We start from the raw sequence: 16,902 nt of genomic DNA, 5'->3' as shown, positions 1-16,902 counted from the left end.
AGTGACCATTTGACATCAAGACATCATATCTAAAGAAAACATCATCAAAGGAGACTATGCATGCAATTTGTTTTTTTTTGCAAAAGCTATATCTTTCTACAGAAATGGATTTTGGAGAAATGGCTTGTTATTTTCGACCATTTTGATGTGGTCTACAACTTTGCAGAAGAATTTTTTTTCAAATTTCTCACAGATTTTGAGATATTCTACAGACTGGATGTTTACTGCAATAAACAACATGTGTTTCCAGGGCACTGATGGACCCTCTGGAAGGCATATGAAATCTTGAAAGCATCATTGCTTGACTAAGAGCTCATGTGTGAGCTTGAAGAATTGATTACAAATCTGAAAGAATAGTAGTCTATTGTATACATACAATCTACAGCATGTATACACCTCTGACATGAGCTTGGAGCTCTCAAACTTGTTAAGGAGTACCATTGAAGCATAGGTATATGTTGGGAAGTCATATGGACTTGATGTCATGCATTGGAGCTGGGATTTTTTACTAAAAAATATTCAAATCTGGAAGTTTTTAATGGCTAGAAACTATCACTGAATGTAGACAACAAGCATTGTCTCTTACTGAAGCATTACATGTCATTTTGGAGCTCCGGTCATTTGTATGACCTGACATATGTATGTTGAATGCTTGGAAGACTAAAGAGAGCATTGGATGCAACTGAAGATTGAAATCTGGAGATAAAACAAATGCCTTGACATCTACTTGGCTAGTCATTTATAGTAAATGCAGTGTATGACATTGCCTCTCTACACTCCTAAAGAAAATAACATAATTTATCACTCATAGGATCTCAAAGGAGTTGATTTCCTGAATGTTAGGAAGGTGCCTGAATGTCAGGTTGCAGGTTTTAGACTGCATATTCTCTTAACTACAGTAAAAATACATGAGACATAGATACAATGCTTGCAGAGTCTATGTATTGACTAAAACACCTACGGGTTATCCCACATGCTTGTGGATGTTTTTGAGGTTGTAAAGGGCTGAAATACCTTGTTTCTTTGGTACAAAAAAATATTGTAGGAAACTATTCTAAATTGCAGGAAACTATCCTGAACTGCAGGAAAATTGCTCCTGAGCTGCAGGAAAATTGTCATGAATTGCAAGAAACTATCATGAACTATTGTAGGAAACTATCTTGAATTGCAAGAAACTATTTTAATCTACATGAAACTGTCATGAATTGCAAGAAACTATCTTGAATAGAAGGAAACTAGTCAAGAACTGTAGGAAAGGAGTCAAATACTTACAGGTTGTATACATCACTGAATACCTAAGCTGCAACTATGGCAAATGCTCAAGGCACTAACAATATCACATAAATTGTGGGAGAAAAGCTAAACAAAAAAAAAATTGATTTATGGAAGTTCCATATGAAGAATTTTTTGGTTGGTAGAGGTTATTGGGACTTATGTACAGGTGATGAGGCTGAACCTAAAATGCATAAAAGGAATCCGATAAATGATCACAAAAGGGCTCATAAGCTATGACTGAGAGAGCATGCAAGGTGTTACATTGGTTTTCCTTATGTATATCAGATGCTATGGTTATACAGATTACTAGATGCAGTTTTCCAAAGGATGCATGGGACATACTCATGAAGAATTATGGAAATGTAATACATGCAAGAAAGATTCAGCTGAAGCAATAGTTCAACAACATGTCTAGGAATGGCAAAAGCATTCGGGCCTACACTACAGAGATCAAGAATATAGCAGATCATTTTGCCACCATTGGATCTTCAATGTCTAAGGATGATATGATTGCAGTGACATTGAATGGACTTGGCAAAGAGTATAAAGCATTTGATATGTCTATTTCTATGAGAGCTGAATCCCCTGATTGGGATGAGCTAATTGCTTTGTTGCTACATGAGGAAGTTAAGTTTGGGTTGAATACGGGTTCTAGTATATCTCAAAGCAGAGACACTATTCTTTACTCTAGCCAGTGTGGCAGAGGCGACAGAGGGCCGTGGCTCTTTTCGAGGTTGAGGAGATAGTTGAAAAACTTATGGACAACAATAGTAGAATGCTTGGCATGGCACAAATACACAGGGCCAATGTGGATCTGGCGGTTTTCAAGGCAGGGGGAGATTCCCTAGAGGCAGAAGAGGATCCTGGCAGTCAAATGATCAGTCATCCAACAAGGACAAGGACTTTAATTATTGCAGTAGATATGGGCCTATAGCCAAAGATTGTCATAAGAAGCAGGCTAACATGAAAGCCAAGGGTAGATAGCATGAAAATTATGCTTCATCTAGCGGAGTTCTTGATGATTAGGGTGATAGGTTTTTTGCCATGCAGCATTTGCCTAAGAATGCATCCAGGCAAAACAGAGATAAGAGATGGTACATTGATTCAGGGGCTTCAAATCATATGACACCCCATGGAGAATGGTTTGATGAGATGGTTGTAGATTTGCATGGACATATTTGTACTGGGGATGACACCCAGCATACTATTCATCATAGATGAGTTGTACCTTTGTTGATGCCTGATGGCAACAAAAAGAGCTTGCATGATGTACTACATGTACCTCCAAAAACTAAGAATCTTTTGTCAATTGTTGGACAGATGGTAGAACAGAATCTGTGAGTGAGATTTACTAGAGATGGGTGCTTTGTTGAAGAATATGGTAATGGCTGTAAATTGATTGCTAGAGGCCAAAGATTTGACACAATGTTTACTCTTGATGCATCAATTCCAGAACTGAAAGCAACCATGTTTGCACATGATGGTGGAGCTATACGGGATGTTGAGACATGGCATAAGTAGATTGGTCATGTGAATGTACAAAAGCTGAAATCTATGTAGCAGAAGGGGATTGTGCTTGGGGTTCCTAAGTTCAAGTATCATGACTTTGGATATGTATGTGATATATGTGAGTTTGGAAAGCAAGCACGGTTTCCATTTATGAGACATGTACAGAATAGCTCACGACCCTTGTAGTTGGTACATTCAGATGTATGGGGTCCATCTCATAATGCTTCATTGGCAGGGCTCATTACTATGTATCCTTCGTTGATGATTTCTGATGGTACACTTGGCTTTACGTACTAAAACATAAGGATGATGTGTTTGATGCATTCAAGGACTTCAAGAAGCATGCTGAAAATGAGTTGAGTTGTAAATTTTCATGTCTTAGATCAAATGGAGGTGGAGAATATGTCTCTAATTACTTTGATAGGTACCTTGCTAAATATGGGATCAAAAGACAATTAGCTTGCAACTATACACCACAGTAAAATGGTGTAGCAGAAAGGAGAAATAGGGGACTGATGGAGTCGGCAAGAGCTATACTAAATGAGAAGAGTTTGCCAAATGGTTATTGGGTTGAAGTAGTAGTGACTATTGTATATGTGCTGAATAGAACCCCTACAATAGGGATTCATGATGTAACTCCATATGAGAGATTGTATGGTCATAAGCCTAACATTTCACACTTAAAGGTATTTGGCAGCATTGCATATGTGCATGTTCCTGATGAAATGAGGAAGAAATTGGATCCTAAAGCTATCAAGAGTGTGTTCCTTGGTTATGCACAAGACCGAAAGCTTACAAGTGTTATGTACAGTCTACACATGAGACATTGATTAGAAGAGATGTTGTTTTTGATGAGCTAGGATCATGGTATGGTAATCCTCTTGCAGTGGCTACTGATGGATCATCCAGCACTAGTAATGCTAAAAATACACCTACAATGAGTACATCTATGAGTGGTCTTACATGTGATGGGTCACCTACAGTAAGTCCTTGGTCAGGATGCTTGTGGAGTTATACTCCTACGTCCAATGACTCGGATATGTTAGTGAGAGGGAGATTGGATAAGGGAAAAGAAAAAATGCTTGACGATGTGACAGGTCCATGGCAAGTTATGAGTCATCTAACAACGACAATTTGGATAGTGAGTTGGGTATTCCGTTTGTTATGATGCATGGAGGAAGGCAGAGTCATTATGTACCACCTCATGAGAGGAAAGCTTAGAGTGAGTCACAGTTATGGAGATATGAGAGAGTTAGAAAACTAGTTGATAGGTTTACATATACTAGTTATTCAGCCCGCCATTATGCATATATGGCTAGTGTGACGGGTTACAAAGAACCTACAAAGTTTGATGATGTAGTTACAGATGATAACAGGTGTGCTACCATGGATGAGGAGTATGCAGCCCTAGCTAAAAATGAGACATGGGAATTGGTTGAGTTTCTTGAAGGCAAAGTCCCCATTGACTGCAAATGGGTGTACAAGGTTAAGTGCAAGTTAGATGGTTCATTAGAACGCTATAAGACCAGGCTGGTTGCAAAAGGGTATGCGTAGCAGTATGGCCTTGAATATGAGGAGACTTTCAGTCCAGTGGCTAAAATAACAACAGTCTGAACTATCATTGCTTTCATAGCACGCAAAGGCTGGAAATTATGACAAATGGATGTCAAGAATACTTTCTTGAACAGTGATTTGGTTGAGGAAGTATATCTGGAGCAACTTGAAGGCTATGTTCACTCCGACTTTCTTACACATGTATGTAAGTTGAAAAAGACTTTATATGGGCTGAAACAGGCACCTAGAGCATGGAATGCTCAGATCAGCAGTTATTTACAGCAACATGGATTTAGATTGGGTGATGCAGATCACAGTCTATTCACGAAGAAGACAAATCATGGATGTGTGTTTCTAGTGATTTATGTAGGTGATCTTATCATCACTAGAGATGATGAAGACAACATTGCTAAAATTAAATCATGTTTACAAGATGAATTCAGAGTCAAAGACCTTGGTGAGATGATGTATTTTCTTGGGATTGAGGTAGTCTCTACACGCCCCAAGGTATATGGCTACTACAGAAGTAGTATGCTCATGACATGTTACAGAAGTATGGTATGGTTGAATGCAAGCATATGGAGACACCTCTTGATTAGAATGTCAAGTTGCAGATTGATGTTGGGAATGACATAGAGAATGTGACCATATATCGACAGATGGTAGGCAACTTGATATACTTGACTATTACCTGACTATTACCCGTCCTTACTTATGTTATGCAGTGGGGTTGATTAGTCTATACATGCAAAAGCCTCGCAAACCACATTTAGATGTAGTCAGGAGGATCATGAGATATGTAAAGGGTACTACAGATTATGGGTTGTTTTATGCATATGGAAAATCCCTTGACTTGATAGGGTTTACTGATGCTGATTGGGCTGGTTGTGCCTATGACAAGAGGTCAACTAGTGGTTATGCATTTGGATTGGGCATCAGTATGATTAGTTGGCAGAGTAAGAAACATCCTATTTTTGCATTGTCTAGTACAAAAGCTAAGTACAATGGAGCCGCCTTAGTAGCTTGCAAAGCAGTTTGGTTGATGAAACTACCGAAAGACTTGGGAATGCAGCTGTAAAGTAGAGTGAGATTTCATTATGATAACCTCAGCAGTGTTATGTTGGCTAGCAATCATGTCTACCATACTAGGTCCAAACATATTGAGGTTCACTACCGTTTCATCAGAGAAATGGTTCTTACAGGGCAGATTGACTTGATTCATGTGAAGATTGAAGACCAAGTAGTAGATATATTTACCAAGTATCTTGGTAAGGAGGAAAAGTTCATATATTTTTGACAGCTAGTTGGAGTTTATCAAATGGTTTGAGCTTGAGGGGGAGTGTTAGAATATTAAGCTCCCGTTACTCTTCAGTCAGTCTATCTTTATGTGTGTGATTGATATTAGCTAGATACAACTGTACACATATGTGACATTCAATAAGTCGGTGTAGTCAATGACTTAACCACACTTAGACTTGGTTAGTCATACCTATGTGTGTAAGTCTTTTTCAAAGTGCATGATGGAAGTAGAATGGAAGATCTGCCTTGTAAGAACCATTTATCTCATGACATGGCCTGTGAACCTCAATATGTTTGGACCTAGCATGGTAGACAGGATTGTTAGCCAACATAACATTGCTACAGTTATCACAATGCAATCTCACTCTGCTTTCCAGCTGTATTCCCAAGTCTTTCACCAGTTTCATTAACCAAACTGCTTCGCAAGCCGCTAAGTTAGCTCCTCTATACTCAGCTTTTGTACTAGACAATGCAAAAATAGGATGTTTCTTACTCTGCCAACTAATCATACTGATGCCCAATCCAAATGCATAACCACTGGTTGACCTCTTGTCATAGAAACAACCAGCCCAATCAACATCACTAAACCCTATCAAGTCAAGCAATTTTCCATATGCATAAAAAAACCCACAATCTATAGTACCCTTTACATATCTCGTGATCAAACTGACTGCATCTAAATGTGATTTGCGAGGCTTTTATATAAACTGACTAATTAGCCCCACTGCATAACATAAGTTAGGACGGGTAATAGTCAATTATATCAAGTTGCCTACCGTCTGTCAATACATGGTCACATTCTCTATGTCATTCCCCACATTAATCTAGAGCTTGACATTTTGATCAAGAGGTGTCTCCATAGGCTTGCATTCAGCCATACAATACTTCTGTAACATGTCATGAGCATACTACTTCTGTAGAAGCCATATATCTTGTGTCAGAAGTGGAGCAGCGGTGGAAGCATAAACATGTGCTGAAATAAACTACTGAAACACAAGACAAAAAGAGAAAAGAAAAGAACACGATACAGATGAGAACTCAAATGTATGCACGGGAAATGGAATCCATATATCTGAATACGAGACAGTCGCATACAACAGTGAGTCACCTTTCAGGCTTATGTATGCACGGGAAATGGAATCCATATATCTGAATCTGCCCTAGTGAAAGAGAAAAGAAAAAAAGAAAAGACAGTACAAATGTACATAGGTACAAGGGATGAGGAAAGGCGACATCTCATCCAACGCCCATCAACCTCCTGAGGAAGGCAAAGCGCTCAGTAGTGAGGCTCTTCGTGAGCAGATCTGCAGGATTCTCGTCAGTGGAGATCTTGACAAGGTCAACAGACCTGTCCTCCACGACACCACGTATGTAGTGATACCTCACCTCAATGTGTTTCGTCTTCGCATGGAAGACCGGATTCTTAGCCAACTGAATGGCACTCATAGAATCCGAATGCAGTGTAGGTGTAGCATCAATCCCAAGGTCAGCAACTAGACGGCCTAACCATATGGCCTCCTTGCAAGCCTCAGTGGCTGCAACATACTCGGCCTCAGTGGTAGACAAAGCCGTACACTTCTGAACCCTGGACATCCAAGAGACAGCCCCTCCAGCATAGGTGAATACATAGCCAGAAGTGGACTTCCTACTATTTGCATGTCCTGCATAATCCGAGTCAGTGTACCCCACGACCCCTGTATCCTGGCTGCCATAGCAAATACACATATCTGCTGTGCCCTTCAGGTACCTCATGATACCCTTCACGGCATCCCAATGTCTGCTGCCAGGTGTAGCCATATAGCGTGCCACAACACCAACTGCATGCGCAATATCTGGACGAGTGGCTATCATGGCATACATCAAACTGCCCACGGCTGAAGCATAAGGGATCTTGGCCATCTCAGCCCTCTGCTCATCTGTCTGCGGACAATCGACCTGTGATACCTTCACATAAGAAGGTAATGGACAGCCAATAGGCTTTACGTCCTGCATGCGGAAGCACTCAAGGACTTTATGAATGTACTCCCGCTGTGAGAGATACAAAAGTCCCTGATGCCTATCGCGCTTAATGCGCATCCCAAGTATATGTGAGGCCTGTCCCAAATCCTTCATCTCAAAGCTCTTCTTCAGCTGAGATTTAAGAGCATCTAGCTCATCATGAGCTTTCCCTACTATCAGCATATCATCAACATAGAGTACCAAGATAAGCAAACTGCCATCACGGGCTTTCTTCGTGTAAAGACACAGATCCATAGCACTCCTGCTGTAGCCCTGTGACTGCATAAAGGCATCAAACTTATGATACCATTCTCTAGGTGCCTGCTTCAAGCCATATAAGCTCTTCTTCAACTTGCACACTAGGTGCTCCCTGCCAGGTTCTGCAAAGCCCTTAGGCTGATCCATATAGATCTCATCATGCAAGTCCCCATGTAGAAAAGCCGTCTTAACATCCATCTGATATAGATCTAAGTCAAGCTGTGCAACCAAAGCCAAGACTAAGCGCAGGGTGGTCATCTTAACCACAGGAGAGAAGACCTCATCAAAGTCCACACCATGTTCCTGCTTAAAACCCTTTGCTACCAATCTAGCCTTGTATGCCGGCTTGGGGTGTCCAGGGGTACTTTTTAGCTTGTACACCCACTTGCATGGCAAAGCCTTCTTGCCCTTAGGCAAGGCAACCAAATCCCAAGTCTCATTCTTATGCAGGGAGTCTATCTCAGACTGCATAGCCCTCTCCCAGGAGTGACTGTCACCCCTGCGCATAGCCTCATCATAAGTGAAAGGCTCTCCTGCATCTGTAACCAAAACATAATGCATAGAGGGCTGAAATCTGTCAGGTGGACGTCTATCTCTAGCAGACCGTCTCATCGCAGGCTCTGCTGCCTGTCTAACTACCTGTCCAACATCCTGGCCCTGTGGAGGAACTGCTGCAGGCTGTACTACTGGCTGTGCTGGAGCTTTAGGCTCCTCCTGAAAGATCACTCTGCGGATCTCAACCACCTTCTCAGGCTGCCTGTGCATCTTGTCTTCATGGAAGACGACATCATGGCTGCGTACTATTTTCCGCGCCTGCGGATCCCATAGGCGATAGCCCATCTCTCCTGACTCACCATAGCCAAGGAATATGCATTTAATGCTCTTTGGATCCAATTTACTCCTCTTGTCCTTGGGCACATGGCAGAATGCCTCACATCCAAAGACACGGAGATGCGCATAAGAGGGTGGCTTACCAGCCCAAACTTCCTCTGCAACCTGGAAATCCAATCCACTGGAAGGCGATCGGTTTATGACATGCACTGACGTACTAACTACCTCAGCCCAAAAACTCGGGGGTAGGCCTGCATGGCTAAGCATAGAGCGCACACGCTCCTGAATAGTCCTGTTCATGCGCTCAGCCAAACCATTCTGGGATGGGGTGTAAGGGGCGGTCAACTGACGCTTAATACCCCTGTCATCACAAAACTGCTCAAAAGCATGCGAGACATATTCTCCCCCATTATCTGTCCTAAGGCATTTCAGCCTATACCCAGTCTAGTTCTCAACAAGAGCAAGCCATCTCTGAAAGATTGCCAAGACATCAGACTTCTGCTTTATGGGATAAGCCCACACTTTCCTAGAAAAATCATCAATGAAGGTAACGAAGTACTTCGCGCCACCCATAGACATGCAAGGCATAGGCCCACAAACATCGGAATGCACCAATGCCAAGGGCTCACTCATGCGTGGCCTACCCGATTTCTTATGCGTAGACCTATTCTGCTTACCATAAAGACAATGATCACACGAGTCAAAACATGCATAATCCAAAGGCGGAAGATACTGCAAACCAGATAACATTTTCATTCCTTTCAAAGACATATGCCCCAAATGGGCATGCCAAAGTGATACATGTGGGATAGAGCCCACTGCCAAAACATGGTCTACAGAAGACCCAGATACAACAAGAGGATAGAGGCTGCCAGCCTTGGCGCCTCTAGCAAGCACAAGTCTGCCTTTGGTAATCTTCCAGGCAGAATCCCCAAAACAGACATGAAATCCTGCATCATCCAACTGTCCTGCAGACATAAGACTACGCGTAAGCGCAGGTACATGACGTACATCCCTGAGCAAAAAGGAACTGCCAGTGGAAAACTGCAACTGAATATCTCCACAGCCCACAATATCAATAGATCTGTCATCTCCAAGTCTGACTGATCCAGATATAGTGCGGTAAGAGTGGAACCACTCACGGTAAGGCGTCACATGAAAGGACGCACCTGAATCCAATAACCAGCACTGTGCATACATACTAGGTGTCTCAGTCAAGTGTGAAGCATCAGAAGAACTAGCTGCAAGTATAAACTCATCACCACCATCGGACTCTTCAGTCTGTGTGACATTAATTTCCTCAATCTTGACGTTGGACTTCGCAGGTACTATGCTGCGATCAGAGGACTACTCCTGCACTTTATCTTTCCCCTTATCCTTGCGCTTCTCATTGCGCAACTCATGACACTGTGGTCTAATATGGCTCTTTTTTCCACAATGATGACAAGTGACATTTGCATTGCGTCCACGCGACTTACTACGCGACTTGCCACCACGAGATTTAGACCGACCCTTCTGCGAGTCACGGCCTCGGCCATTACCACGGTCATACCTGTCATTCCTGCCTCTAACTGTCAAAGCATGACTACCACGAGAGGCATCCAAGTTTTTGCGATTCACCTCTTCCTGAAGAAGAGCACTCTCAACATCTGCCAATTTTAGAGTAGCACTAGAGGCACAAAGGGCAGTGCGGAATACATCCCATGACTCATTCAGAGTTCCAAGCAAGAAAAGAGGAGTTACTTCCTCTCCAAAGGTGATATCCTGCGAAGTCAGGTTCTTCAGTATAGCATGGAACTGGCTCAAGTGAGCAGACATAGTCGCATTATCCTTCATGCGCAGATCCATAAGCTGCTTCAACCAGTACATCTGACTCGCCGGACTTTTCTTATCATAAAGATTCTTGATCTTATTCCATAGATCCCATGCACTCTGTGCTTCCTCAAATACATTATAATGTACCTGTTCAGTGAGAGACAATACAATCGTGGACTTGCATAGCTCATCAAGTTCAAGCCAGTCGTCATTGTCCATAGTTTCAGGCTGCTCCCCACTCAACCGAAGTGGCTTAATCTGAGATTTCTGCACCAAAACCTGCCATATTTGACTCTTCCAGTAAGAGTAGTTGGTACCATCCAACTTTGTAATGTTAAAGATGGCACTATCATGAGAAGATGACGCCATTATGCAGGCTGGAAATGCCCAAACAGTCCAAAACTGCTTGCTGTTTTACTGCAGAAACTGCCCAAAAATGACCAAAACAGGGTCCAAAGGGCGAGCAAAGTGTGCCAAAAGTGGCTACCCACTTAGTACTAGGTGCGGTATACCAAATCAGGATATTTCAGCATGAAAAGTACACCTCAGTCCACCAATAACTGCTTGCTGTAATAAATTGCATGTATGCAGTCTAGAGAGCAAACTGTCCCAAAATAGGATCCAATGTCAAGCAAACAATGCTAGGTCCAAAGCCGGTATGAAACGGACATAAGCAAGGCCAATGACAGTGAAAAGAACATGAGCTCAACACCGAAGCATGTCAAAATAACATCTGCCAATGAAAGGCACACCCCCAGACACTCTAGGCAAAGTGTTCCTGTAACTGCCAAAACCTGACACAAATAGGTGTCTGCTCAAAGAGAAAGATCCAAATATGAGACTCAGCTCATAAGCATCCTGTGAACCAAGAGTACATCAATGCATATCCATAAAGATCGGAGTATGATCCCAAAGTCTCAATGCGTATGTAGCTGCTCAAGACATAAACTGCTCCAAATACATGTAAGTGCTCCAATAGCATGCAACTGTCAAAGGTCAAGCAAGCATGTAAAATGCTCCCACTGGCACAAAAGGCATACAAAGCAAGCTCAGAAGCTCAAACAACCCAAGAGAAAGCACCAATGATAAGTGACCATGTCAATGCATCAAGCGCATCCAAGAGAGCATGACATACATGAAGCACCGGTCGTATTAACCATGAAGCAATACATAAGCCCAAATAAGCTCTCGGTCAACTCAATGACATCCAAATAGCAACCAAGATCAGTGATCAAGTAAGTCGGGAATGCTCAAATACATCCAAATCCAAGCTCCAAATGTCGGTATGGCATACACGAACCAAATAGCATATGTCACGAACCAAAGCATGTAATGCAAAAGCCTAACTGTCAAGCAGAGACATGAGGCATAGGCGGTCCACGAGCATGCCAAGTCGGTCCAAATGCCAGTGAAGACGGAGCTAATGCGAAGCTCAAAAGCATCCCATAATCTCATACATATGCTCCAAGTCGTCCCCAAATGTCAGAGATATCATGCCAAAGCTCAAAGCATACATCCGGTATCGGTAGGTAAGTGCCAAAGCATGTAAAGTACCTTCAGCCCACTGTTATTCCAGCATGTATTTACTGTTCTAAACAGTAGATTTCAGCCCCGAATTCAAGCCAAAATCATGGTCAAACCAAATGCATACATCCCCAATATATCCGGGTAGGAAGTAGACCGCATACGGGCATCAAACAAGGTAACCGGAGTAGAGTATAAGCATCAAATGCCAATGCCAAGTGTGGCTGCCCTGTTTCCAGCACTGTATAATAGTAAATAACAGTCCCAAATCAGCCAATATTTCAAGCCAAAATCATGGCATAATCATGTGCATACATTCCCAAGGCACTAGGCATCATGTAGACCGCATATGGGCATCAAATAGCACAACCGGAATGGAGTATAAGCAACAAATGCTAATGCCAATGGTGCTGGCCTGTTTTCAGCCTGTTATGACAGTTTATGACAGTCCCAAATCTGAAGAGATCAGCCTCGAATGATCAAGACCAATGCCCAAAGCTTGAATGACATCAAACATGAAGTCTATAGCCCTCTTAATCAAGGTAGAGAGCAAGAAGCAATGGCCAAGTGTGGAGCTGAAGTAGATGAGTGCTCACAGCCTGGAAAAAAATGATGCAATCTGCCCTGTTGGTGCTGAACTTGCTGCTGCTCCACATGGGCTGAAAAGGGGGTAATGGGGGGCTCAATGATGGCCCAAGGTAGGCACATACCAAGCCATGAAGGCCTAATGCAAAGGGGAGGGAAGATATGAGCTATGGAGCTCAAGAAGAGTGGCTGCCCTTTGTTCCTGCCCTGTTTCAATCTGAGAATACACTCAAATGCCTGCAAATGCTGAAGCAATACCTCAAGGGCAAGGCCCTGATGAAGCTCAAGAAGGCCAGGATGGAGCTCGGGAAGCCGGGGAGAGTCGGGAGCTCAAGAGGTCGGCTATGGCTGCCGGGATGGAGACCCAATGCGTGAAGCGAGTCGATGCGAAGGTCGGGAAGCACCGAGTCGAGCTCGAGCAAGAGAGTGCCAAGCTCTGATACCAGTTGAAAGGTGAGAAGGATCGAAGCTTGCACGCGAGCTATGGCAGGAGAGCAAGAGCAAGAAAGAGAGAGACAAGAAATGGGAACTCCTACAGTCACAATGTGTGACCGGGCCTTCCTTTATTCAAACTGTCACTAAAAGAATAAAGAATAAAGTGACGTGACGGGCGCCCGCCACCTGCAGTGTGCAGTGGCGGGTACTGTCAGTGTAGTAATACACGGGGCGGCACGGCGGAGGCGCCTTTACCCCCAACAAGCCTCACCTCCATAATGTGCCGGAAGCCGCCCCTGTAATCTCAAGGATGTCGCATGGTTGTCCTCATCAAAATCTTCAGGAAGAAGAAAAGGACGGAGAGGTCGAGCAATAGCTCCACAGACGATGTACCATAACCGCTTCTGCACAAATCAAGCTTTCATGACAGCACTCCATGTGAGATAATCAGGTCCATGTAACTTATCATCAGTGGAAGTGCACGGAGGAGCCATATGGAGAGGATAAGAAGAGAAGTAGAGAAGAGATGTAATTTAGAGAGAGGAAACACAGCCAAAACACAAGCACAGACTGCAGAAAATGAGAGTTCACATGCAATATAACCCAAAAGCTGATCAATAGAAGACAAAATCTGCTGCAGAAAGTCAAAAAATCAGTCAAAAACTGCCAAAAACAGCAAAAACGGCCTGAAGTAACAGTCACCCAGCCACGAGAGATGCTGAATCAGCAAAACGCAGGCTGTAAACTGGAGAAAAACAGGTAGAAAACTGTCACCAGCAGCTGCAGATGAAAAACGCAGGCAGCAGAGGGTGCGTAGGCAGCATAGGGTGCGGAGGCAGCAGGCGATGGCAAAACTGCAAAAAACGCAGGCTGAAAACAGCCCCAAAACAGGTCGCCTGGCTGCTACAGCAGTCGCCTAATCAGCAGGGGTACAAAACAGTCCTGAAATAAACTGCTGAAATAAACATAAACATGTGCTGAAATAAACTGCTGAAACACAAGACAAAAAGAGAAAAGAAAAGAACACGATACAGATGAGAACTCAAATGTATGCACGGGAAATGGAATCCATATATCTGAATACGAGACAGTCGCATACAACAGTGAGTCACTGGCTGCGTGGGCACTGGCACTGGCTCCTCTCTCCACAAAGTCTGCAGATGGTGAAGATGAAGTGACTGACTGAGGAGGAGCCACTGAGTATAAATAGGCTGAAAAAGTGGGGAGCAATAATGCTGGTCGGACAACATTTAATGCTGGCTGACTGGTGCATAAAATGCTCCACTAGCATAAAATGCCACACCAAAAAAATACCTAAAATACCTAATAAAAATGCCACAGCCCAGATCAAGCTCAGACTCACACATGAGCGGACAAATACTCTGCTAACATCTTGAGGCGTAGAGACCTCAATCCCAAGAAAATACTTTAGTTCACCAAGGTCTTTAACTCTGAATTCAGTCTCTAAACATGATTTAATTTCAGCAATTCCCTCTTCATCATCTCCAATTATGATAAGATCATCTACATAAACCACTAGAAATACATACCCATGATCTGTCTTCTTCATGAACAGACTGTGATCTGCATCACCCAATCTAGATTCATGTTGCTGTAAATAACGGCTCGGCTGATCCAAGTATCCCATGCTCAATCTACATACATGTGTAGGAAAGTCTAGGGGAACATAGCCTTCAGGCTACTCCATATATACTTCCTCAACCAAATCAGCGTCCAAGAAAGCATTCTTGACATCCATTTGCCATAATTTCTAGCCTTTGCATGCTTCCAAAGCAATGAAAATTTTTACTATTTCCATTTTAGCCACCGGACTGAAAGTCTACTCATAGTCAAGGCCAAATTGCTATGCATGCCCTTTTGCAACCAGCCTAGACTTATAGTGTTCTAACAAACCATCTGACTTGCACTTAACCTTGTACACCCATTTGCAGCCAATGGGAACTTTGCCTTCAGGCAACTCAACCAATTCCCATGTCTCATTTTCAGCCAGGGCTGCATACTCCTCATCCATGGTAGCACACTAGTTATCATCTGTAACTGCATCATCAAACTTTGTAGGTTCTTTGTAACCTATCACACAAGCCATATATGCATAATGGCGGGCTGAATAACCATTGTATGTAAACTTTTCAACTCATTTTTTGGCTCTCTGAGATCTTCGTAACTATAGCTCACTCTGAGCTTGCCTCTCATGAGGCGGTACATAACAACTCTACCTTGCTCCAGGTGTCATAATAGACAGAATGCCTACCTCACTATCCAAACTGTCACTATTAGATGACTCATAACCTGCTCTAAGTAGACATATCACGTCCTCATGCATCTTTTCTCTTCCCTTATACAATCTTTCCCTCACTAACATATCCGCGTCAGTGGATGTAGGAGTACGACTCCGCAAGCGTCCTGACCAGGGACTTACTGTAGGTGACCCATCACCTGTAGGACCACTCATAGATGTACTCATTGTAGGTGTATTTTTAGCATTACTAGTGCTAGCTGATCCATCAGTAACCACTGCAACAGGATTACCATACCACGATGCCAGCTCATCAAAAACAACATCTCTACTAATCAATGTCTCATGTGTAGACGGTACATAACACTTGTAAGCTTTCTGGTCTTGTGCATAACCAAGGAACACACTCTTGGTAGCTTTAGGATCCAATTTCTTCCTCTTTTCATTAGGAATATGCACACATGCAATGCTACCAAATACCTTCAAGTGTGAAATGTCAGGCTTATGACCATACAACCTCTCATATGGAGTTACATCATGAATCCCTATTGTAGGAGTTCTATTCAACACATAGGCAGTAGTCACTACTGCTTCAGCCCAATGACCATTTGGCAAACTCTTCTCATTCAGCATAGCTCTTGCCGATTCCATCAATACTCTATTTTTCCTTTCTGCTACACCATTTTTGCTGCAATGTATAGCTGTAAGTTAACTGTCTTCTGATCCCATGTTTAGCAAGGTACCTGTCAAAGTAATTAGAGACATATTCTCCACCTCCATCTAACCTAATACATGAAATTTTATAGCTAAACTCATTTTCAACATGCTTCTTGAAGTCCTTGAATGCATCAAATAGATAATCCTTATGTTTCAGCATGAAAAGCCAAGTATACCTGTTGCTAAAATCATCAATGAAGGATACATAGTAACGAGCACCACCAAACGAAGTATTATGAGATGGATCCCATACATCTGAATGTACCAACTGCAAGGGTCGTGAGTTATTCCGTACATGTCTCATAAATGGAAACCGTGTTTGCTTTCCAAATTTACATGCATCACATACATGTCCAAAGTCATGATACTTAAACTTAGGTAGTCCAAGCATAATCTCCTTCTGCTGCATAGATTTCAGCTTTTGTACATTCACATGGCCAATGTGCTTATGCCATATCTCAACATCCTATATAGCACCACCATCATGTGCAAACATGGCTGCTTTCAATTTTGGAATTGATGCATCAAGAGTAAACATTCTACCATCTCTTCGGCCTCTAGCAATCAATTTGCAGCCATTTCCATATTCTTCAACAAAGTATCCATTTCTATTAAATCTCACCTGTAGATTCTATTCTACCATTTGTCCAACTAACAAAAGATTCTTGGTTATTGTAGGTACATATAGTACATCATGTAAGCTCTTTTTATTGCGATCAGGCAATCAATCCCGAGGGGTCCACTAGGGTTTACCGTATGGTACCACGTGAGTGTAAGGGAGGGGGGTTATTTAAGGGAAGGAAGGTACATTTTATAAGGTAAGGTCCCATAAATAATGGGTAAAT

This window comes from Lygodium microphyllum, chromosome 30, assembly GCF_053477565.2.
Source record: "Lygodium microphyllum isolate KBCC chromosome 30, Lygodium_microphyllum_v1.1.10, whole genome shotgun sequence".
In the NCBI taxonomy this organism is placed as follows: Eukaryota; Viridiplantae; Streptophyta; class Polypodiopsida; order Schizaeales; family Lygodiaceae; genus Lygodium; species Lygodium microphyllum.
This window is presented reverse-complemented; position numbering follows the sequence as displayed.